Genomic DNA, 25,411 nt, shown 5'->3' on the forward strand with positions numbered 1-25,411 from the left:
AGCGGAACTTGTTTCGATGTGGCTGCCATGCTGTCCACGTGGGCGATGGGTGGTGATGCACACGAATACTCAACACCTTTCTTGGTTTTTTCGTACAAACTATTACACGGAACACTCTACATCGCGAAAATCTCAAAAATCTCGGACAGACCAGACACACCACTGGTTACAGGTGTCATGGCTGACTGGATCACCAGATTGTGCATGGTGTTTGAGACGAGTGACATTCAACATCATTCACTCTAGGGTCGAGAGGCTCTGTTAAGAGCTGATCAACTACTTCGTTAGTTAGGCGGCTGGCGTGGGCCATGCGGTCCATAGTATCAGCTAACTGATCAAGACCGTCAGAACCGGGAAGATCCTGTAGCACTGTTTTCAGATTGGGCTCAACGGTTGACTGTAGGCAAACGTTGATCACCTCTGATTCTGTAAGCTGGGTGCTATCAATCATCCCTTTTAGAGACTCTATACTCATTTCAGTGTTCTCCACTCCTAATACAGTCGCCAACGGCGATACCATCAATCCCTATCTGTTCGGGTGATCTCGATATCATGTGTGCCAGAGGTGCCTGTAGCTGTATCCATTTCGTAGTCTTCACCTAGTAGATCAATAGGGTTAAGTGAGGTGAACTGAGCAGTGGTTGCTGTCTTGCTGGTACTTATCGGATTACTTTAGCTGGCAATGCTGCCCAGTCTTTGTGCTAGCCGAGTTGGCAACTTATTACCGGCTTGTTGGATATTTAATAACGGATTGCGTGGGAACCCTTTTCTTAACTGCTCAAATGGAACTTCTTTCAACACAGCAACACTAGACGAAGTATCCGGGCAGATGATGTTAGATTGTTTACTCTGTTTGGGTTTATGAAAAAACCAGTTGAGTTAGTAATCGGAGTGTTGGGATTCATTCACTTTGTGTGTAAGGCGCGATCAGATGCATACATTCTTGCAATAGATAATTATGGAGATACTTATGATGTAAGCCACTATTACATTAGTTTCTGATCATTCAGACTTGTGCACAATGGTTCGGAGAGCACAAACTGGGTAAAAACTATTTTCACATCTCATTTGGTCGCGTAAGTCAGAGTGGACCAAGTGACATTTTTGATATTTCGAGAAAAACGGGTTTTAAAGTCTTACGCTCTGTAATTTTGAACTCGTTTAAATTTTGGTTCAATTTTTCTACACGCCTTTATGTTACTTCAAACAATATAATGTGAAGTGATAATCATGAAAATCATAATTCAAACCTCTAATAGAACGATTTTTCAATGGACTATGTTGTACTTGGTCCACTCTGACTGAACATTTTCTTGGAAAATAACAATCATTTTACCTGCATGGTAAATTGGATGCATATCTCTAAGATAAACAAATTATCGAGACCCTTCGACATCAGTATCGTAAATTCTTAAATAAATCCATATAGTAATACCAAAAATCAGTTTGCATAACGATAGCTTGAAAATTAAGGTTTCGCAGGGTCAGGGCATTGAAGACAGAAATATTCAAATATGCGTTCATCAGAGTGGACCAAGTGAAAATCTTGAGTACCGACCAAAATATGCTGGCTCAATAAGCGGGTCCTAGATATGCCATACATACACTATAGAACTACTACGTAAACTTCTATTGGACTCTGAAATTGACTCAAAAAATGCAGTAATCAATCATTTTATTGCTTTTCAACACTTGGTCCGCTCTGTCTGCACATAATTTGGTTGTAATTTCTGACCACCCATCGAATATGGTAAATGATCAAAAATCAAATTCAAAATTCATGGAATTAAGTAATATTCATAAATTTCTAGTGATGGATAAGTAGAAGAATGATTTTGATGTCGGATTAATCAGACAAATCTTCTGAAATGTTTTTCATTTCCTCACATTTCTCAGCGCGTTGATGATTTTTCGCCGTTATGGTAATAAGCACTTGGTCCATTCTGACTGCACACTTTTATCGATTTTTGTTGATCATCCAAAGTAAATTTATTACATATCTCCTCGCAGTTTACAGCATTCTTCAAATCTGATCAAAAGTGTAACGGAGGTAAGGTAATTTCGCATCTAATGAGAGAATAATCCAATTTTCCCAAGTTTTGTACTTGGTCCACTCTGCCTTAACGGCGACGCATTTCTTATCAAAAAGATCACAATTTAAAAACTTCAATAGCACTTTGAGTCCAATCGACAATATTTAAATAATCAACTATTTTATATGCGAGAGCAAAGGAAAACAACCTGCATTTTCAATCACATCCAGTTTTGATTTGGCCTAATTTTCAACGCTCTGCCCTTTCGAATGTGTGGTTTTTCAGTGACAGTTGATGACAGGTTCCTTGACTTTTGGGAGCTCGCAATCTAAGGCCAGCTGGCTCCTCTCTCTCAGGTATAAAACAATAGGTTGCTGTAATGAAGTTCTAGGACCGCAGTGTTGCTTCGATCCACGACCACCTTCTGCGCCATTCAGGTGTTCGCCGTATTCTGCTTCCACCTTTCAATAACCTCGCGTCCGTCCGTCAAGATGCTCCTATCCTTATTCCCTGCAGATTTCAGCTCGTGGCATGAAGCCTTTGCGGGATGGCGTTAAGCTTCTGATAGCACTTCCGCCTTTCTTGAGAACGGTACTAATAAAGATTCTGGAGGCTCTTTCAAGAATTAATCTCTGTAATTTTCTTAATACAAACCAAATGGATCTGTACTCTCTAGCCTTTGGCAGTTACAAGTAATCTACAATATAATACAATTGAATGATCAACAGCTTTAATTTTGCTTTTATCAAGGCATTTTGAAAATTGCGATTTATTTTATTATCACCCCTCTACCGGTAGCTTCATTTTTGCTGCTAAAATAAATATTCAAACCGCGATATCTTTTTTGTTTCTCCATATTTTTGCACCATTTTTTTACAAACTTTCAAAAAACACTTCTAGTTTTTAAATTATGTGTCGGTATTGATAATTGGTCATCTGGATCCGAAGATATTCCAAAAATCCTTGGGGGACCGACGGCGTAGCCATAACCCACGTAAATATCTCAGGTTACAAAATTTTTATCGTTTTCGGATATTCACTCCTCGGACTGATACATTAATGCAAGTATTGTTGTGGAAAAAAATGAAGCAATTTTGGTGCATCCGTTTTTGAGTAATGATCATTTATGTTTCTGGTACCACACTGGACAAATAAAGATCTTGAAACCTCATATCGTAATTTTTCAAATTTCTCCAAGAATACTGAACCGATTTGTATGATTTTTTTCAGAGTAGCTCTTTATTACTTGGCATTGTATAGTACACATTTTATTTTTTTTGATATTTAAATTTGACCAAAAAACAAAATGGCCGCCAAAGACATTTTATATGGAAAATGTCGGTCCCCAAGGAACATTAGAATATCTTCAAAACTAATGATTAATTTCGACATGGATTCTTAAATAAGAAAAGTTTTTTGGGGTCTTTGTGAAAAAAATGTGCAAAAATATTGAATAAACAAAAAAATTTATCGGCGATTTGGAATATTTTTTTAGCGGTAAAAAATGAAGCTGCCGGTAGATGGGTTAATCATGTATCGTCAAACCCTTGTGGCTTATTCTACGCGTCGTATTGAGTTGAGAAGAGTCGCTCTCACTCGAGTGACGTTAGTCGACAATGTTGATCAAATGGGAGCGAGTCGACAATTGTCTCTCGTTCGACTCGTTTCACCTCACACGCCCGCGAAGAATAAGCACACCTTTCTCGAAAGCTGATATATCCAAATTTAGCTAATACGATAATGGTCATCTTGAAGGAAGTTCTAGATTATATCGGTTCACATTTAATAGAAGAGGAGTGAAAAAACTTCCTGAGCACCTCCATGATTGACTTTGACATGTTTTGTTTGGCCGAATTGTCTGTAACTTCATCAAACTGTTCATCAAAGAATGATGACTCATCTTCATGACAATGAGAAGTGTATAAAGCAATCCACAGCGGGAATCCACAGTCCATTGCCTTTCTTTCATCGACAGATCTTTACAACGCTCAGCATCAAATGTGGCTACCTGTGTACTAAAAGCAAAACTAGTCGTCAGCTGATAAAAATATGTGAAAAAACTCTTTGTAATATAATTTCTTTATCATTAGTGTCCACAGCACACCAAGCAAAAAAAACATCCAGGATAAACCCAGAACATGAATTGCTCTCGTCTATTTAGTCAAATTAACCATTAACCTTTTTCATGACTACCAAAAAAAAAGATTGTAGTTTCAACCAGTAGTGAAAATATCGAAACATTGGAAAACACGAAACCCAATACCAATATATATGAGAACTGCCATTTTTCTCCCGTGAACTCATGTATCTGTCACACACTACTAATCTGTTTCAGTTTAAGGTAGTTGTTGCTTATTTCGATAGTTTCAGAACTATACTTTGAATCGGCAAAAAATTCATTGATCCAAAAACAATGTAATACGGTCGTGGATTGACGAAAATGATGTGAAGCTTAGTCAGATCTTGTTAATACAAGTACATATGTGTGTACATTGTAAAATGTAAAGTACACATGCGTCTGAAAATTAAAATGAAAAAAAAATCAGCCGCTGCACTATCACTAAATGGAAACACGTGAGCGAAAATTGTATGAATGCATTATATACGAAGCTACGAGTATGCATTAAGCAACGAACAAAAAATGTATTCGGTAAGTGGGGCGCTAGTAAAACTGAACACACGTTTATGACTATTTATATTTATATAAAATAATTACTGAACATACAGACAAACTGTAGAATTTAATCTATTTCCCGTTACATCTCGGTTTGACTAAAATTAGCGCAAACTATAGAAAAAACGACATGCTATAATTTTAATGGTAAACAGACAGGAATCACATCTTTTTACTAACTCTTCTCTCTATTGAATATCTTTATCCAAGAAAGCAAAAGAAAAGACTAGGAAGGGAATGGATGCGAAAAACTAACTGAAAACATAAGGGAAAACAATATTTCTGTCCAGATAATGAAAAATGAACACAACAATGATAGGGAATAAAGACAATTGCCAATAAACAATATACAATACTTCAAATTTCAAAACTACACAAATGCATTTTCACACAAACAAAAACAGTAGCGAAAAAGGTTTTAATACAAGACATAAACTCACACGCATTACCTACCAGTAAACCAAACCATGGAAAACAACGGCTCTAATAACAAATTTTTAACCGAGTTTCCCTCCCACGCTAGTGGCGAGAAATCCGATTTTTACTATTATAGCTGAAATATCTGCTGAATTTTATATACAAAACGACACAACTCAACGGAAGGACGGAGCATTTTTCAAGAACCCGATTTTTGGAAAGAGCTCATGTTACATGCAACCACTCACACATACTCTTCATAAAGCAAAACCGGAAATTTGAAAGTTACAACATCCACATGAACATTACCCCCATTGAAGCAGACTATAAATTGGAGAAGGTCGTTTGGAAGGAGTGAACGAATGCGAATCCTAGTGAGTAAGGAGTAAGTAACGCTAAACTACTAAAAAATGCAAAAAAGTGAACGGATAAAACATGAAAACAGTGAAGTTAAACAACACAGTAAGCAAGAAAAAACAAAAACATTAATCATAAGCTATTCGTAATAAGATGAAAATGACTCACACATACGCGCACGCACAACACACTGACAAACACACACAAAACACATTCTCTCGCTCTCGGACGGAGTTAAGAAATGGACAAAAAACACGGACAACAAACATAAAAAATGGACTACGAAAAAACACAGTAACTGCGACAATTGGGCACGAGTGGGTTGTGTTGTGAGGAAGAAAAACAAAAAACCAATTCTATGTTTAGTGGTTTGTTGTATGATGAATACAAAAAAAAAATAAAAATAAACAAATGAAAGGAAATCTTTGAAACAATGCGTTTTTTGTTGGGAAAACACGATTAGGCAACAGATTCCGAAATCCAAACAACCGACTATTATTAGCTTCATTATCGGGTCGTTAGATCACCGATAACCTGCATGGTCATCGAACCGTCTAGGTAGGGGTAAAGTTACTACTTGGGTACATCCCTCAATCATTTTTAGCATCATGATTTGTTCGGTCAAATTGTCTGAAACTCAGCAGTGTGAGATGTCTTTACATACGGAGCATACGTTCGTTTGCTTCAAAAAAAAAAAAAAAAAACTGCCGAAGTGAATCAGAAGTGTCAAGAATAGGATCGATTTCCTTGAAATCGATGAGTAGGGCGTTCTCTATAAAATTATCGAATTCTCCATTCCAATAAATAAATTAATTTTTAATATAGCCTTATTGATCAATTATACTTACCCAGCAACGGTCAGACTTGCCTTTCTAAAATTCTTAAAATCACTACGAACTTGGAATTAAACTTCTAGCAGTAACTTTTTGGTACTTGATGAGCCGCCTCTCTGAGGCACCAGTTTGCGATAAATCCGCTCCGCTGTCCTATTAATATCGGTGAAAGTCAATTTACTGCGTTTACTGTACACGTTTAGATAGATGCCTAGCACCACAATCAGTCCAGACCATAGGTAGCTACAAAGAAAGGAAACGAGGATTTAGTGCTTTTTTTTCGAACACTGAAAACTGTCTAATCTTACTTGATGGTAAACGGTTTGCTGAAGAACACAAACGAAAGCGCAATGGTAACAGCCTTACGAGCGGTCGTAACAGTCGCCGCCAGAGGAGCACCACATGTTCGTACCAAGGTGAGTACGATTTGAATCCCCAGATAGCCGGATAGACTGAACAGGAAAGCATAGCCGAATGTTTCGACGGGGTACTGAAAACAAAGAATAGATTAGTTTTACTCTATTGATTTTCATTAATCAACTGATGTTTTGAAATTATCTAAAGCAATAAAACAGTACTCTTCAGTGCTACAAGAACAGGATTTTTATGCATATTGATTCCTTTTAATTCTTGATTAGACCCGTGCCTTCAATTTTCGTTGGACACGTTAGCGAAAGCTAATAATGGTGGTAATCCTTCTAGGACACCGTCTGGAAAAAAAACCTCTTAGAAGGTCATGTCAGAAAATTCACAGGGGTAAAATGGTTGATATTGATAAGTGCGTCGTAACGAGCAATCAGGTCGAAGCTTGAGACAAATTTTCAGAATATCAAATCGAAGCAGCCTCAAGCACAGGCATTTCAATTCAAGTTGGGGATTGGGCGAAGGGTTTCGCCAACCGTGGTCAGTTGTTCCGAATTTGGAGGATTTATGAAGGAGATCTTGAACTTCATTAGGGGAATCAAGATTCCCTTCCAAATCGCAAAGAAAGGAGACTGTCGCTGTAAGTCACCTGAAGAGATCAAAAATGAAATAAATTATTTTACTTGGATTTTTAACCAGTCCAAGTTATCATGATGAAATCATTTATAATATTTTTCGAATATATAGTCCAATAATCCTCCAAACAGTGAAACTTTGGCGAATATCTTGCTAATTTACTCAATGAATTGCTAGAGAACTTTTTACATAAATCTAATGAATTTTTCACAGAAATCTTTATCCTACTTTCTGAAGGAATTGTTTTTGGGAAGATACGGCAAAGACGCTCAATAATTCCAACCAAAAATTGTTGAAGGATTATTTTACAAATTCGTTCAGAACTCGCGTTTGTATTTTTCATTTAAAAAACACAAATTTGTCCGAAAAAGCCTCAAGAAATTCGTATTGCATCAATGAGTCCAGTGAGTTTCTCATGAACATAATTTTCGCCACTATGAGTTTTCTACTGACTGAGATCAGAGATTTGTTGCTTGGGATAATCTATGTATACTTTATATTGGTCTTGTAAAAAAAGTATCAGTACTCAAATGCGACATCTTCTTGGCACAATCTTCCCCTTCAAACCACTTATGGCATCCAGTCTTATCCCAAAAGCTAATGTTATGGAATATTCCAAATTACTACAGTTCACTACATTTTAAACTCTACGGAATATGTAGATTTTGAAATTTAAAATTGTTTGAAAATTCAATCTCTTATATCTTTCTTACTCTCTATAGCTTAGCTTAGCTTAGCTTAGACTGACTACACATATCAATGGTTACTATTCCGTGATTGACCGAGATCAGTGAAGATGCACAAAGAATCAACTAGAAGTTCGGCTGGGATTGGCCATACACTTCTTCATTGTGCGTAATTCAGTGCCTCTATTTATACAGGGACAATAACGGCGCCGGCCACGTCCTTGCAGTCAGGTGGGATTGGGGGAAGGTATGTTAGTGCGTAAATTTTGCTATTTGGAGACCGTGTTTGCCTCTGCATCTCCACAAAGGTTACTGGGAGAGATTTTTGTTAATTGGGAGGATCGTTGGGTCACAGGATTCCCTTTGATAAGCGATTAGACCATGATAAACATTTATTTGAGAGATATAACACACTTAAATTATTTTACGGATTCCTGTGAAATCTCAATAACTGAACTGAGGTGAAATAAATTAACGAAGTACGGTAACTTTTTACAGTATTCGGTAAAAAATCACCGGAATCCGTTAAATTCTGACGAAATTACGATGTTTTACTTCAACGAACTGTTCAGCTGTTGAAATTACGATGAAAATCACCGATTTCCGGTAAAATGAGTGTGAAACATGACTTTGAATATAATATTTTCAATTGATTTGAACAATTTTCAAGTAGAAGAAAATAATGTAGACACTTAAAGTGACGAACAATTCAAAGTTTGTTGAATAAAGTAAAACTTAAGCATATCTACACTCATAGTGTCGAATCATCCAAAGTATTTCTTCAATTACAAAAACAAAAGTAAAAGGAAAGGGGTATTTTGGAAAAAAAAAATGTAAAACATAAATAGTTTTGAAAATACCTGAAGGTCGTAGACACAAAAGTCAATTTGGACAAATTGAGATGTAAAATTGTGAAAAATTATAAAATCGTTTTTGGAGGGCTTCGATCCCACGACTCCCAATACGATAGACTGGGCGCGTTAACCAACTAACGCCACAGAACGGGTAACGATTCGGCAGCGCAATCGGCCAAACCTGAAACCAAAGTCCGTCACGACCCCCATATTCCTCCTTCACAACCCTACACCTCCTTCGGCTCTCTGAGATGCCCAATTCGACTCTTCTAAGCGTGCTTACGAACAACAGTTTGTAAATAAGAGTTTATGCCGACACTCATATTGACGAACCATTTTTAGTTTGTTTGAAAAATCATATAGCCATTTCAACGCTGAACGATCAAATGTGGTCACACTAATTTTACAGATTTGAAATAAAAGCATGAAACGAGCTCACCAATTGATACTTCATCCTTGACTGATCACCACAATCCACTTTTAGCTTCATGTAACGTAACATCCGACGACACAATGAAAAAACTCTTGCTTGCCCGTGCTCTTCAACTTGCACTGCCCGGTAAACGTGAAACGAAAAAAAGAACTAAAACCGGCGACGCAACGAAAATAACTCATGCTTGCTCGGGCTCTTCAACTTGCACCCTCCCATATCTTTCTTATTCTCCATACCATAGTGAACGATGTTGCTGAAGAAACAAATCATTTTTGAGCTAATTTTATTTTGCGAAGCTGTTGACTATAACCCCAAATAAAAGCAAACAAATTCTCGGATAGAGTTGCTCACTTCAGCAACCTTCTTTATTAATGGTTTGAAGAATGTGTTTTCACTATGAGAATGATGAGATTGTACTTACATTACAGTACTAACGTGTTTGGAAACCTTTTTCAAAATTTCTACATTTTTCCAAGGAGTTTCAGAAAGTTAGGCAAAGCTGAAAAGTAAGTAACCGAGAGATTTTTTCGATTTATTTAAAAAAGGTGATTGGTAGTGGTTGGTGTGTTTTGCAAGTTTATGTAACTCCGAAAGTTAACAACTTTGTCAAAGAAACTAATCATCAAAACTTACCGTTATGAATTAAGTCGAAAAATTATTTGGTTACTCACTTTTCTATTTAACCAACCCTCTGAAACTCCTCGGATAATGATTGAAACTTAGTGAGCTCAGTATACACAAAAATTCAGGTTATTTAGTTTTAGCTGAGATACAGATCACCAAACTTGGGCATTTTGTATGGAAAAACAGCATTTGGTTACTATCTGTTGTCCCTGATTGTATACGGTATAACCACCGGTTCGGCCAGCCAAAGAGAAATTGTCTTGTCAGATTAGGTGTATAAGAATTACAATTATAAGAAAAATATTTTTTTTTTTTTTTGAATCAATTTGGACAAGTAAATTGATGTAGTTCTATATGTGAATATGATCAACTAAACACAGAAGGTTTTGTGCTGACTGGCTAAGTAAAACTGTGTATAATCCACTATGGCTACGACGGGCGTATGACCAAAACGGTGTCTCTACCCTATTGCTATAAGAATAGGTAAGTTTAGCGAAACAATTGGCAGAATGATGATTTTTACAGCACAAGTCGTAAATTTATGCTGCGAGGCTTGCCGAGTAGGATAATTACGACGAATGCTGTAAAAATCGAGTTCTACAACGAGTTACGTACGCAATTTCGCATTTCGTAGAAGACCTTTTGAGGGAATGCATTCACCATTATTTTAACAATTTTTTGAAAAATGGTTGTGTAATGATTCATTACGCACTCAAAACAGTTGCGTAATGAAAAAGCGTTCATCATCATCATGACAGAAAATCAGCCTATTACGACGAGGAATTGAAAAAAAAAGGAAGTTTTATCTATGGTTATAACTTGCAGTGTTACAGTCACTTTTAAGTTGCTATTTGGTTCGTTTTAATCACAAAAGTCACGCTATTTGCTGTCTGACCGCTACGCATCCCAGGCTACAGAAATGGGACCAAAATTTTAACAATAATGTTAATAACATGGTGTCGACTAAATTTTGAGAATAAAATTCCTTGACTTTCCCTGTCTTTCCTGTCGATTTCAGAGAAATTCCAGACCCATTAATTTCAAGCACCATGATTTTTTTTACAAGATGCATAGTTGATTTTAACGTTATGTATGTTTTATTTTATTTTTGACCATTTTCAAATGTATATTTTTGAATAGGTTTAGTTTTCGAACATTTTCAGGGCTGTTACAAAAACTTCAAAATCTTGTCCGCAAAAAATCGCGTCTTTTAAGACGCGATCAGCGACTGGAAACACCAATCCCGCGCCAAAACAATAAAAAATTTCAAGGGTATTGAGAGTTTGCTCCTAACGAAAACTCAAATATTTTGAAATGAAACTGTCGGTGTTCAGGCAGACTGGACTAAGAGTTTTTTAAAGAGTTTCAGAAAAATGTACCCCAGGCGTTCGAAATATAAAAATATTTGCATTGTTTCGCTGTAATAAGGGAACTTATTTATTTGAAGAATCGTCTGTTTCATAACAGCATCGGAAAAATCAGAATTTATGGAGCTCTTAACATAACTTTAGAACACCAAAATGTCATCTAGTCCGGTCTGTCTGAACACTGACCAAATGAAAATGTAATTGGAATGAAATGAAAACTGAATTCAGTACCATCGTGCACAGAGTCCGCTCATATAAGTCAAACGTTAAGTTAAAGCATTTATTAAACAATAACTTTTGAGTCGATTCATTCTATGTTTGTGTCACAATGTAGCTCAAAGTATATGCAATCAGCGGCGAATGAAAGTGAATTTTCAATACTTCCAGGAAAAAAAAATATTGTGTTGCATTTGTTATAGGTAGCGTCTTAGTATTCACCTTCCCGTTCACGTTAACATTTATGATGGATTTTATTAAAATATGCATTCCTTCGAATTTCGTTATCTATTTTGGTACTAATTTTTAGTTAAGCCATAACTACAACAGTAATAAAGAAGGCTGTATACTAAAACAATAAGTATTTAAATTTTGTACATGATGCATGATCGGTAATTGGAACATCTTACCTTACACTGGCCCAATAGCCGCTCATATAGTCTTATGGACTTGATGTAAAAAACTACTTTAACAACTGAAAATAATGTCAGGTAGCTTCATTGTCGTTGATGTGGCCAGAAGATATCCGTGCGAAAAAGATCGCAATTGCACACGTAAAATCGATTGTTACAAGTGATTGCTCATAGGTATTCCACTAAACAGGTTGAAGATTTATTATATAATATTTTAATACGTATCTGTCCAACCAATACAGAGGGAATTAAACAGTGACCATACCTAGCAATGCAAAAGGTTGAAATGTGTAAAATTACATAAAGAATCGATCAGAAAGTCTTCAATTGACTGAGATAACAGTAGCAAGTTTCGTGAGTCTCAGAAAAGTGACCAATTCATACGTTAGGTGTGATGAAACCACGAGGTACATCAAAACTTGCATAATAGTGAATGGTCCAAATCAAAATATCCGTTGGCTAAAATAAAATGTATCATCCGATAACTTTAGAAATCCGTATATTTGGTCGAACCGAATCTGGTCACATTATTGAAATTTAGAGAAACCATCAAAAATGTCTTCGATTTTCTAAGATAACATTGGTGATTTAATAGAACGGGACACTTTCTAAATTTGGTTGAAAACCAAAGAACAAGAACAATTCATAATTCTTTATACCAGTAGGTGAATTTCGGCGCGTATTTTCTTCGACGAAATGAAAATTTTCTTGCTGATGAGTAATGGAAGAAAATTCATTCTCTTCGAAGCAATTGTTCATCGGAATTCACCTACGGGTATCATAAGAATAGGAATATTATAAATCAGTTCATCTCTGTATCCGGGACACTAAGCTGGAGAACACAGGAGCAATTAAGAAAAAAAAAACGTTTCAGAAGCATTACTCTTAACGTCAAATTCATTAAATATCATAAATTAAAGCTTAGCTTAGAGCTTAGCTTAGACTGACTACACATATCAATGGTTGCTATTCCGTGATTGACCGAAGTCAGTGAAAATGCACAAAGAATCAACTAGAAGTTTTGCTGGGATTGGCCATAATCTTCTTCAATGTGCATAATTCAGTGCCTCTATTTATACAGGGTCAATAACGGCGCCGGCCACGTCCTTGCAGTCAGGTGGGATTGGGGGAAGGAATGTTAGTGTGTAACCTTTGCTATTTGGAGACCGTGTTTGCCTCTGCATCTCCACAAAGGTTACTGGGAGGGATGTTTGTTAATGGGAAGGATCGTTGGGTCACAGGATTCACTTTGATAAGCGATTAGACCATGATAAATAATGATTTGTGAGATATATACATGCTTATTTGCAAATATAATATTTTCATTTGATATGAACAATTTCTATGTAGTGGAAAATTATGCCGACACTTGAGGTGACGAACCATTCACAGTTTGTTGAACAAATACCTAAATGTAACATTCCTACAGCTGTCAGGACGAAAGCATGTGTTATTATATTTTACTAATTTGAAAAGAAACAAAAAACTTGATTGGTTGGAACATCATAGAACACTCTTATTCTTATGCCGACACTTACAGTGGCGAACCATCCAAAGTTTGTTGAATAAAGTGAACTTTTCGCAAGTCTACACTTGTAGTGTCGAACCATTCAAAGTTTTTTTTTTAATTACAAAAATAAAGGTAAAAAGGGGTGTTCTGAAAATAAAAAAAATGTGAAACATAAATAATTCATGACTCAGAGTTTGTGTCGACACTCACAGTGACGAACAATTCATAGTTTGTTGAAAATTCATATTTACGTCCCACAATTGTAACGATTAAATGTGCAGTCATACATCCCAAAGAACACACATGTTATAATTGATGCCTGTCAACTCCTATAAGACTATATTTTGTCATATAAGTGTTAACATGCATCAACCATAACATGTGCGTTACTCGGGATATTTTATAGATTAGAAATAGTAGCATGAAACGAGCTCACCAATTGATCCTTTATCCTTCACTGTGCAGCCACAATCCACTCTCAGCTTCACTCGTTTGCTTGGCTATATAAAAGCACTCAGAAAAAAAAGGCGCGCGACCCGAAAAGGAAAAAAAATTGGCTTTCTTGACGCACTGCCCAGCAGCAAGCGTCAAGGTCAAAGGATCAAAAAGAACTAACCGATCACGCCACTTTTTCACTTACTAGACCGACGCGCGACATGTTTGATCCTGCCTTCGTCGCTCGCCCCCGTAGGAGCAAGCGTCAAGGTCGAAAGATCAAACAGAACTCTCATTAAATATCATAAATTAAATATGATTAAGTTGTCGAAAGTCGATACATTCAATATCTGTACTACCGACAAAAAGGTCAATATGGCGCTCTGTAAGTATAGTGATTTTTGTATTTAAATAAATTATAATATTGTTTTTGCATTCATAGGAAATCGTACATATTTTTTCATCTAATTTCATATTAGATTGCAAAGTGAAACATTTGACTGTTATTAGACTACAATTATGTTAGTTTCAAGTAGCTAGTGATATACCAAATTACATATTTGAAAATCATCTTTTGTTTTGACAATTTATTGTATTTTTAATGTCAAAAATGTTTGCATTAGAAAAATTGAATCGAAAACATTTTTTTTTTTTTATTACAGAAGTACTTCCATAAATTATAACTGAGTTTTCGGTTTTCGGCGTTTTGCTGGGCAGTGTGAGTCGGAAGCCCAAGCATGCGATTTTGTTTTTTTTTCTTCGCATTCAATTTTCCATTCACGCGTTTTGCGTTTGTTAAGGCGACTCAAATTTTATTTGGAAGGTCGATAGAACGTTGGATTGCAGAAAGGTTTCAAATGCAGAATTCGATGAGTTTCAATATGAACCAATGTCAAAATATTATTCATAGGTGCCAGAACGTCTACCAAACGTATTCTTTGGCCGTTCCCATCCCATTAACATTCCACAATATCCCGTAACACCTATTAAAGAGTTCTCTGCATCTTTCTTAAGTAGGTGTTCTATTAACTATTCCTTCCCATACCTCAGCATTCGCAAGGACGTAGCCAGGACAGCTCTTGACTGTTGGAGGATACGTCTATCTTGTCTAAGAGTCAAGGGTTAATCCCAAATCTTTGCCTTTGGTAACGGACGGGAAGGAGGCAACCCTCATACAACAATCTAGGTCTGTACCACCGACGAATTTGTGCGAATTGCTTAATGCTAATGCTAATTCATATTGCAACAATTTGCATGGATATTAAAATATAGTATGAATATTTATTCCCTGGCCCCGAGTGAAATTCCCTGATTTAGGCTAAGTAGCCCGTCATTCGTTTTAGCAACAATGATGGCATTTCAGCTTGCATTTCAAAGTGATAAAACTCAGTCTTGATAGTTTATATTGACTTGAAAAAGTATCACTGTATGCGCTAACATGCATAAAGTATGCTGATATTTTTTCAGGTGTGTCAGTGCAAAACCAACTGATTTTCTTTGATTCGAAATCGTGAGATGCATTAGCAGCAAATCAGGATGACTTTCCAGGTCAAAAATGAAATTTTCTAATTTTTCCAGGTTTTTAAGGTAGTCTTGTACTGCCCATACTCGCATAACAGTCCCATATTGTAGGGGATTTCCTATATAAATGGGACTGTTATGCGAGTATGAGCAGTGTAATAATAGCCTAATTTAGTTTTAGCAAATTAGGAAGGTAGTGTTGTCTAACACAGAACACCAAAATTTTAAGACATGAATGTATAATATTAGGTAATAAAGAAAATAAAAAATAAAATCTTACTAACCTTCAATGCAGAAAGTAATCCCCGAGAACAGATTCCCCGTCAGCAGCATAATAACGCTCAGGTAGACGAAACCGATCCCATACGAGTAGATCACCACCTCATTGTTGGGGGCTTTGTGCTCTCGCATGGCCTTTTCCTGGACGTTTCCTATCGCTGCATCGCAGAGCAACGCCAGCGAAATCAAAAGCACCCCAAAAGGATTGAAATTCGGTGAAACTTGCGAATCGGCCAAAGTGAACAGGGTCAACCCGAGGCACATCGCAATGGCCGCTAGGAAATCCAATGGTCCATGCTTTTTGCCTTGTATCAAGATGCTCCCGATCAGCACCGGGTACCAATTTGCAGCACTTGAATATGACCTGCGTCGGATAGTTCAAATAACCCAAGCTGGAATTCGATAATCCCATCGTCCCGAGAGTGAGGAATGCCAATAGGACGTATGTCTTCATTGGGATGCATCGTGGGACCCTCTTGGACTCCAGTGAACGCTCAACGTATCCAAAAACAGTGTAGTAGGCAAACTGCACCAGCGTCAGGAACCATCCGTAAGGCTTGAATCCGTCCAGGGTGAATATCAGTTCCTGCATGTATCCATACAGCAGATACAGGACAAAGACTCCAGCGCAGCAAAGCAAGAACTGTGTCGTCGTGTTGTAGTAGGTCAAATCAAAGAACAAAATCTTAACCTCCTTGCGATCCTCATCCGGGCTTGGTGCATTCCGCGGTGGCCGGTTAGTGCTCCTATCGCCAACGTAAATCACCTCACTTCCGTTGCCGTTCCGATTCGAGACCGACATGGTTGAACGCACTTAGAAGCGACAAACTACGCCTCGAACTGTTGACGGCTTTCTTTGCGTTGAAACTAGCAGTACTTACTCAGAACCGTTGAGCACATTTTAAAACGTTTTCAAACCGGATAAGTACTGCACCGGAGTGACCACCTGCCGTCTCGGATTGGAAGATCTGCGGAAGCAAACGACGACCGCCAGTCTTGTACTCGCTGCTGGCTGGCGAGTCGCTGCTGTGGTGATGATGATGACGATATGATAAACAAAACGCTGTCACATGTGAATCATGGGTTTTCTCGTAAATCGACGATCGTCTTGAGTTGAAAGCTGGCGCTGCCCGTTAAATACTGATTAAGGTAACACGGGGTGCTATGTAATTTTCCCTACATCTCTCGCTTATTAGTAAAACTATGATTTCACCCTTAAGGCCCACACGCAATGATAGCGGAACGGCAACGGAAAGCGGAACCGGTTCGCCAGCATGAACTATAATAAGCTTGTCGACTCAGTTTTGGTTCAATTTCATTCGTTATCAGCTCAGTCGAGATGGTGTGATTCATGCTGGCGAACCGGTTCCGCATTCCGTTGCCGTTCCGCTATCATTGCGTTTGGGCCTTTAAAGCCATTATAACCAAGTGTGCAGCTTGTTGTTACTGAGCAAACGAATAGATCGATACTTTATTGACTGTTTAACGAGAAACTTGCGACGATCGACGCGCCACCATAATCCATGTAACGGAGGGTATTAGAACTAAGGGCTCATTCATTTATTTCATAACGCTGAAATTGGCCTTTTTGGACACCCACCCACCCCCTTATAATGCTTTTTGTATGAATATTATTGAATTTTTGTATGGGCGGTAACATCGTTGGGACACCCACCCACCCCCTCTAGCGTTATGAAATTTGTGAATAGGCCCTAACTTGGAGGTAATGATCTCGCAATTTGGAGGTTAAAATCACCTCCAAACACTAGCGGTTTTGCGGTGGGAATATAACAATGCTACGAAAAAGAACAAATCCTGCTCTATCTCCCAGTGGTTATGGATCAGTGCACGAGTTCACTAATTTGACGTTTGAGCGGTTGCCGAATTCACTCGTTTACCATGGTCACGTAAATAGCACGGCACCGGTCAAACGTCAAATAGTGAACTCGTGCACTGATCCATAGTTTTTGGCATGCCCGGTTCATTCATTTACTTAAAAACAATGAGCTACACATTCGATTATCAGCAAGGCGGGTTCAATTCTCTAAGATGTCCCATTATGCTCAATTTGTGGAGAAAACCAGACAGGTAGGTGAGGAAGGGCTGGCCGTTTTGTTTACAAACATCTGAGATAGGTAGCCGAGAGATTGACTCCTGATTGACTCCTGATTAAGACGATATTATGAATTATGCGGAGATTTTGTCTCATTCTAACAATGATTATTAAAACTTTGTAAAAGCAAATCTTGATTACTGTACTGAGTTTCTTGTAAAATTGCGGCAAAATTATGAGGCTCTTAAGCCTCATCAGAAGTTTCTTAAACAGCATATTTAATTTCGATGATCAAATGAACCTCTAATGTCATTTTAGTATCTACTGAGTCGATGATCACATGTACATACCTACTTTAAATGATTTGTAAACTTTTTTCAGATGGGCGAAACTAAACAAATCAAAATCAAAGCTTTGCCAGCATTAGTTCGCTATAAAGTTTCAGATAAAAATGTAATGTAAAATTTTAATCTTACTTATTATTATCTTTATTATCGAGACTTTCAGCCGGTGGCTGCCCGGATAAAAACGTACCATTCAGCGAATAGAATACACCATTAAGGCTGATACCAATATTAATTTTCTTTTATGTCACCCCCCCCCCCCCCTTTCAAAATCCGAAAATTTTGAAGGGGAGAAAAAAAAAAATTCATCATTTTTTGACATCATTTAGGTTTTTTTCAATTTTTAAAGTAAAAAGCAAGTAAAATAATGATCCAGAAGACGATTAAAAAAAGTTTTAACAACTACCATTAAAATGAAAATTTCGAAAAAATAACTTATTTTCATTTTTATTTTTTTGTTCCTTATTTATTTTTATCCACCCCTCCTTCCAAGTGGTCTCGGACATAAAAGAAATTTAATATTTGTATCAGCCTAATGTACAATATAACGTATTGGATACAATACAGCGTATTGTAATTGAATGTCCCGCATAGCAAATTACAATTTCGCTAACATTACGAACAGTAAGTTTCTTCTACCGATTAAGGTTAGTGTTTCTCAAACAATTGCATTTATGTTGAACAATATGATTCCTTAAGCTTCCTACCATATCTAGCGGTTCGAATAACTTACCATAAATAATTACAATATATGATAGAGCGCCGATATTGTTGAATGATATTGTGATAAAAACTCGACAGATATGGTTGCAATGTAAAAATTACCTTCTGGGAAATAGTTTATAATAACACACTTACACAGATCTTTTTAACTATATGGTACTGTTTTTAACAGTTTGGCAAACAGTGGAATAGATTGGTATTAGTATATTCACGAAAAAAGATCAACTGTCAAAACATAGCGAAGTCATAGAGTCAAAATTGATGAAAAATATTGATTTTTTTTAAGTTTCCTGAAAATTAACTGTGAATAATTGATTATTCAAAATATAATCATGATTTTTGTGGTTTGTTCCTGCATCAGATCTATTTGGAGAACTAGGTAGGTACAACATTCATTAATCAGATTCAAGATTTTTCCTATTAACTTATCATTGTTGTGGTGTACAGAGTCTGCGATATGGGATTTATTATAAAATGCTTCTCAACGTGCATGTCTGCAAAGCAAAACAAAAAAAAAAATAAATGTTCAGTGTTCTATAATGTGAGCGCACAGCCCTATACACGATGAGCTTTCCATTTGACATGTGGGATAGCGTAAGGTTTAGCTTTCATTGGAATCGGGTCCAATATGATGCGGACCGATGCGACCACACACAGCCTTTGGTTGTATTGATGGACGCGAGAATGATGTGGAGCGTTCAATGGAGACGTTTCGAATGATGCGAGCGAGAGAAAATGATTTCACGAATGGGTGTGAAAGAGACGCGTTGACCATTGATGATCGTTATACATATGTATGGGTTAAAGAATGCAAAAGCCTAGCGCGGGTGGAACATGATCGTTTTATAGAGCTTCAGTTTGTTAGCGGATTTTGTGACGAGCGCATACCGTTTCGCGGAAGTTGATCGGCAAGCGTCAGTTACCACAATGGGCGCAGTCGGTAGGCTTTGTGAAGTGGAAAATTCGTTTTTTTTTCTGGAGCGACAGATCTCCATACTAAAATAGTTTGAAGCGACAGGTCTTCACTAGAATTTTGCCGGAGCGACAGGTCTCCGAACATAAATTCCGGATCGACAGGTATCCGACGAGAAATTTTCCGGATCGACAGGTATCCGTGAAAAAAAAAATGCGAAGCGACAGGTCTTCGTTTTGTTTTCAATTTTGGAGCGACAGGTCTCCTTTGTCGAAAATTTCCGAAGCGACAGGTCTTCGAGTTATTTTTTTCAGAGCGACAAGTTTTCGAAGATAAATATTGCGAAGCGACAGGTCTTCGAATTGGTTTGTTTGGGCGACAGGTCTCCAAGGATCGTTTTGTGTAGCGAAAGGTCCCTGTGAAAAAAACTGAAATTTCTATTGAATTCGAAATAAATTGGAATGGTTTTGATTGGATTTAGAATGGAGAATGAGTTTGATTGGACAATGAAATGATTTAAATCGGACTAGAATTCAATTGGATATGATTTGAATGGATTTAGATTAAATTTGGATTGGAACGCATTTGGATTGATTGAATTTAGGTTCTGTTTGGTTTTTGATTTGAAATGGATTTAAATTGAATTGGTTGTGGATTGGATTTAAATAAGATTTGATAGGATTGGTATTGAATTAGGATCGGAGGATGGGTTCAGAGTGGACAAGAAAATTATTGAATTGAATCGGATTTTGATTGGATTTTGAGTTTGGATTGGATTAAGACTAGATTAGATTTGGAATGGTTTGGACACAGATTGGATTTCCCATAAAATTGAATATGGATTAAATTAAATTCGAATTGGATTTGAGTTGGTTTTGGAGATAGGTATTTGATTTGGTTTTATTTGGATATGAATTGGATTTAACTCAGACATGATTGGGAATGGATTTTGATTGAATTTGTATTACATATCCATTGAATTTAGAATTGATTTGTATTGGACTAATTTGGATCAGATTTGGATTGCATTTGGACTGGATTCAGATTGAAGTTAGATTTAATATAGTTTAGAATTTGGTTTCCGTTTTATAGTAATTCTATTTGAGAAACGAAAATTATACTGAAAATTCGAAGTGGACTACATGGAATTTTGATTGAATGTGGATTGAAGATGGCTTCTGATTAGAGTAGAATTAGAATTTGATTTGGATTACCTTCGGATTGTATTGGATTTGAATATTATGAATAGTTCGATTTGGACTGGATTTTGAATTCAATTATTCTGTTTTTTGATTGGATTGATTCTTAATTGGATTTAGATTGAATTGGATTTGAATGAATTGGGATTAGACTTAGATAGGATTGATTTTAATACGATTGAATTTGGATTGGATTTTGACTGGATTCTGGTTAAAGTTGGATAGAATTGAATTTATGGTAATGAGATTTGGAATGGATTTGGATCGGTGTTTGTATTGAATTATTGGAGAATAAATATTGATCTGACTAGAAAATGATTGAATTGGCTCGGATTTGGATTGGTTAGGACATAGTTTGGATTTAGATTAGATTTGGATGTGGATTGAGTTTTTGTTGGATTGAATTTTGAATTGAATTCGGATTGGACTTAGATTGAAATGGACTCTGATTTATTTTGGATTGGATATGGATTGAGTTTGGATTGAACTCATACAAGATTGGAATGGATGTTGATTAGATTTGTATAAAATATTGATTGAATTTTGATTAGGATTTGGATTGCATTTAGACGGGATTCCGATAAAGTTAGATTTGGTTTGGTTTCTTAGAAAATGTGGATTGGATTGGAAATTCGAATTAGACTGCATTGGGTTTTTGATAAATTTAGATTGAAGTATGGCTCTGATCGGACAAGAATTTGATTTTTAATTTGATTGAATTTGGATTTGATTTTGACGGATTCTGAGTGCAGTTAGAATTGAATTTTTATGGTTATACGATTTGGAATGGATTTGATCAGCATTGTATTGAATTAAAATTGGGAGGATGAATTTTGATTGGACAAAAAACGATTATATTGGATCGGATTTGGATTGGATTTAGATAAGATAAGAATTGGATTGGTATAGACTTAGATTTGATTTCGATAAGATTGGATATGGATAGGATTGGATTGAATTTGAATTGGATTCGGAATGTTTTATTTCGGTTTGTTTGGGATCGGATTTTGGTTTGTTTTGGATCGGATTTGGGTTGAACTTATACACGATTGGAATGGATTTTGATTTAATTTGTTTAAATATCGATTGAATTGCGATTGGATTTGGATTGCATTTGGACTAGATTTATATAAAGGTTATATTTGCTTAGGGTTTTATCGCATTTTGAAATGAATTGGATGGGATTGGATTGGAAATTCAAATTAGACTGCATTGAGTTTTGGTGAATTTGGATTCAAGTATGACGACTAGAATATGATTTGGACTGGAATTATATTCGGATTGGGTTCGGATTGGATTGGATTTGGTATTTGGATTCGGATTGCATTTGGGTGGAATTGAATTTGAATTTTATGATTGTTGGATTTGGATTGGATATGGATTTGGTTTGTACTGTATTTGACATAGGATTATATAAGATTTGGATTTGGATCATAATTTCAATTTGTTTTATTATTGTATTATTGTTTGTGTTAGAACCAGTTTGTATTAGGTAATAGAATTAAATTGAATTTCTTATAGATATGAATTGTTTTTGTAAAAAAAAAACAAAAATAACGGTTTTATAGTTTATCGCAATTGCGATACATTTCTTTATCAATAGTTGTGATATCTTGTACCTTAATTTGCGATTTTTATCAAAATAAAACAAAATGGAGAACTTTGTTATTTTTTAAATTACCAAGTCTTATTGGAAAATGAGAGTAGAGAAGGGAGCGATGTGGTGTACAGAGTCTGCGATATGGGATTTATTACAAAATGCTTCTCAACGTGCATGTCTGCAAAGCAAAACAAAAAAAAAATAAATGTTTCAGTGTTCTATAATGTGAGCGCACAGCCCTATACACGATGAGCTTTCCATTTGACATGTGGGATAGCGTAAGGTTTAGCTTTCATTGGAATCGGGTCCCAATATGATGCGACCGATGCGACCACACACAGCCTTTGGTTGTATTGATGGACGCGAGAATGATGTGAGCGTTCAATGGAGACGTTTCGAATGATGCGAGCGAGAGAAAATGATTTCACGAATGGGTGTGAAAGAGACGCGTTGACCATTGATGATCGTTATACATATGTATGGGTTAAAGAATGCAAAAAGCCTAGCGCGGGTGGAACATGATCGTTTTATAGAGCTTCAGTTTGTTAGCGGATTTTGTGACGAGCGCATACCGTTTCGCGGAAGTTGATCGGCAAGCGTCAGTTACCACAATTGTTACATCACTTTCTTTGCAGTATATTTTCAACTCCATTCAAATTCTTCAAGTGTCCTTGTCTGCATCAAAAAGCTGCCCGTTAGTCAGACGGGATTGGATTTCAGCCGCCAGTTGTACGTGGGCCCGCGGGTAGATTACCAGCCAGTACACTTTTATATCAAACGACGTTAATCTGTGGTCCGAGTGACCAATGCGAGGATGGAGCAACTTCAGAAGCAACTTGCATAGTTCATTTGGCAGCCCCCACCTACATTCTGGTAAATCATTCGTGATTAGACACATCATTCATAGGATGATCAAGGGGATGGACTCGATTGAACCGAATCAAATTCGCAGAAAGCTGACAATGATCATCATTACCAAACAGCAAGGTCCGCACAAATTCTCCGGCATTTCCAGACTGAGTGGCTGTCGGATCTATGTAAAAACAAGCGAAGGTGCTAATTTTGCAGAATAGAACTGACAATAGTGTCCGAAAAACAAGTTTCATCTTAACCAACCTGGAAAAGCAACCTTAATTAGAGATAATTGTATAATGCAATAATATAAATAATAAAATATAGAGGTTACATCACTACATTTGACTTTTATTGTTCTAACATAACATAATATCACAGTAAATGGTTAAAATACTATTAATACTGTAAGCTCACCATATTGCATTTTATAGGTCAACTATTCCGACACTGTTTGCGATACGGTAAATTGTACGAAAAATGGATAGTATATTGCCCATTTGACAAATTGTAAACAAAAAATTTTGTTCGGCAAAATCGGGATTTTTTTAATGGTTACATAACTTAACCGCCTATTCCCCACATAGTTATTTTAGCAATTACCATTCACCAAACTGTTGAAACCAATTACGGTAGGGTTGGTTTATTGTTATTTTCGATGCTATTCAAAATTATACTTATATTGTCGCATACGGTTCTGGATAGCATGTGAAAACAGTACAAATATGGTTCGTAATTATGCGGGGTCGAAGCAACATTATTCTTGTTTGAATATACAATTAAAAACAATATAATGTATTGTAACAGAACGTTGTATTGGTTTTTATTGGTTTTATACCTTCCAATTTTGGTCAAATTCCTTTTTACGCGTAAAACAACTGTTGCTTTTTTCTGTGTAGCTTGGCTGAAAGAAGTAAACAAAACAAGTTCAGAAAGCAAGAAATGTTGGGTGAAAAATATTCAAAAAGTGAAAATAAGTAGTTTTGTAAAAGCCACTTGACAAACGCAACCATGGTAAATAGGGTAACGTATATAATTTGGACATGCATATAATTTGGACAGGCTAGTCGTTCTATTCGTTCTATGCTTATTTCCAATGAGATGGTGGAGTATACATGTACGGAAATCATGTATTGTATTATAAATACACTATGCTACTTATTAATGATGACCATTTTCATAACAATTACAAATTGGCTTCAAAAACATAAAAATTGTGAATTGTATCTACAGAACATCTGTGAAACCTACGAATGCAAGAGGATGTGCATTTCAAGAACATACATTAAATGCAATAATATCACTCAGAATTAGCATTCAAAAAAAGGTTGAAAGTGGAAACATGATTAAATATGTCTAAAATTTAAGCTAAGTTCATCTAAAATTTTAACATTAGTATATACGGCATACATCAGGGGTTGTCCAAAATAGATTTGATTTTTGTTCAGTTGATATAATTTGACCATCTGATGAATATAATAACCGAAAAAATGCATAAGTCACATGTAAACTCTTACAGTATCATTATATGATCGTCTTTTCAAAAAACCATTGTATGGATATTAAGATAACGCCACTGTCCAAATTATATTCACATGAGGGTGTCCAAAATGTATATTAGGTGTCTGAAATGTATGACAGACAGGCTGCCAAAAACGCTATTTTGGAAGCTAATACTACAGTTTGTAAGCTTTCCCGCATAGAAAATACATTTTGATAAATGTTGCAAACACTACGATGCCATTACCTGATAAGGTTAATGCATCACAAACTGTTACTTTTCTGTTGAACAATATCAAACCTGAATCTTGGGATAATTAAAAACTGTTTGTGTCATCTATACCAAATAATGACAGTATAATTTAATTTTCGGGTATTGTTGAACTATATGGAGATGAAAAATTGTGGGGAAATTGTAGCAACATATGATTACCTTACCTCAAATTGTTGATCCACTTCTCTGTGCTTTAACTATAGTGAACATTCACGCCCAATGCTAAAAATACTTTATTTGGCCAACTGCGAACTAGGTGGCGGTAGTGAGCAAACGTCAAACTCGAACAAAAGTGATGCGAG

General features: G+C 36.4%; 1 long non-coding RNA gene across 1 annotated transcript; it reads right to left on the reverse strand.

The window, feature by feature from the left end:
* Window positions 1–6,280: 6,280 nt before the first annotated feature.
* Window positions 6,281–16,696, reverse strand: LOC5565106. Its single transcript, XR_002499496.1, has 3 exons — window positions 15,657–16,696; window positions 6,623–6,804; window positions 6,281–6,557 (listed from the first exon to the last, which is right to left on the reverse strand). It is a non-coding gene; the product is annotated as an uncharacterized LOC5565106 (long non-coding RNA).
* Between the last annotated feature and the right edge of the window lie 8,715 nt (window positions 16,697–25,411).

Source organism: Aedes aegypti, chromosome 2 (assembly GCF_002204515.2).
Source record: "Aedes aegypti strain LVP_AGWG chromosome 2, AaegL5.0 Primary Assembly, whole genome shotgun sequence".
Classification (NCBI taxonomy): domain Eukaryota; kingdom Metazoa; phylum Arthropoda; class Insecta; order Diptera; family Culicidae; genus Aedes; species Aedes aegypti.